This window comes from Fistularia commersonii, chromosome 11 (genome assembly GCF_037954325.1).
Source record: "Fistularia commersonii isolate RoL2024-O1a breed Wild chromosome 11, RoL_Fcom_v1.0, whole genome shotgun sequence".
Taxonomy (NCBI): domain Eukaryota; kingdom Metazoa; phylum Chordata; class Actinopteri; order Syngnathiformes; family Fistulariidae; genus Fistularia; species Fistularia commersonii.
Window position 1 is genome coordinate 16,093,385 of NC_141294.1, and position 1,302 is coordinate 16,094,686.

Genomic DNA, 1,302 nt, shown 5'->3' on the forward strand with positions numbered 1-1,302 from the left:
GCGGCTGACAACTAGCGTGACGGCGATTAGCGCCACCTACTGCGTCAGAGTACCTTCGTTTTTTTACCACAAAGGAAAAATAAAAAGACAGTGAAATAACTAAATCAACATCAAAGATACATTTGACACCGAGTTACTTTGTCTCAATTTTCTGCACCATATTAAAACGCTTCAGAATCTGATGGTAAAGCCAAACGGCTAGCTTTCTTCTGTGTCACTGCCACCTAGTGGCCGTTGTGTGTCATTGCAGCCTTTAAGTTTTCAGTTTCAGTTGTTTGTTGACGGAAGTTCGAATGAGGATTAAAGTTGTCCGCTTTCCATGACGTTAGTAAGACTTTGAGGAATTCAAGTTTAAGTTTACAAGGCTCAAGAGATGATATAACATTTGGTTTACTTTTAAGCAACAAAAGAGAGGAACTCTGTGTCAATGTTATTTTAGGCCTGGCCAAGTTCGACATTCACAAAAACGGAACGCAAAAGTGTTCCCCCAATTTTATGTTCTTTATAAACGGTTTTAAATTATAAAAACAATCCTTAGAACTTATGGAAAAATCCAAAAAACAAAAATTATAGTTTGATGTCTGAGATTCCTTGTGAACCACCAAGTTAAATACATACTATATTCCCCTTGCAAGTTTTTTATTTTTCATTTTATTTATCTATTTATTTTCTTTTACTTTCTTTTTTGTCCAGCATTAAACATTTCTCACAAACCTCAACACTGTTAACTTGTACAGTTAAATGATTACATACAGAACGAATGTCCTTATGTCCTTTGCTTCCTCATCCCCAGTTGTTTCATTGACATTCAATTCTACTTTGCCGTGTTTATTTGTACAAATGTATATCTGTTTGTACTATATATGTTCAAAAAAATTTGGTCACCAAAGAATTGATAAACACATGCATTTATCAAGTAAAGGTTAAAGACCAAATACAAATCTATTAAAACAAAACTTTTTATCTTGTTTGGTTAGTGACAGAAAAACCGCAAGATTTCTTGATTTGTCAATATTCCAATAAAATATAATAGTTGGACAAATAAAATTGACATGAACAATTAAAAAAGTGTGGTTTACAAGGATCTCTTGGGAAGAAAAGAGCATACCTCCTACGTTCACCCAGTCAAATGAAATCGAAAATACTATTACTTTTATTTTTTGTTTGACTTGTTTGAACACTTGTTTGCTTAAAATTTTCTAAATGTTACTTTTATAATAAGTTGTTCATCCACTATTTTCAAATCTTATTTAAAATAATCAATACTACCAGGGTAGTTCTGGTCTTAATCGTCAAGGTTAA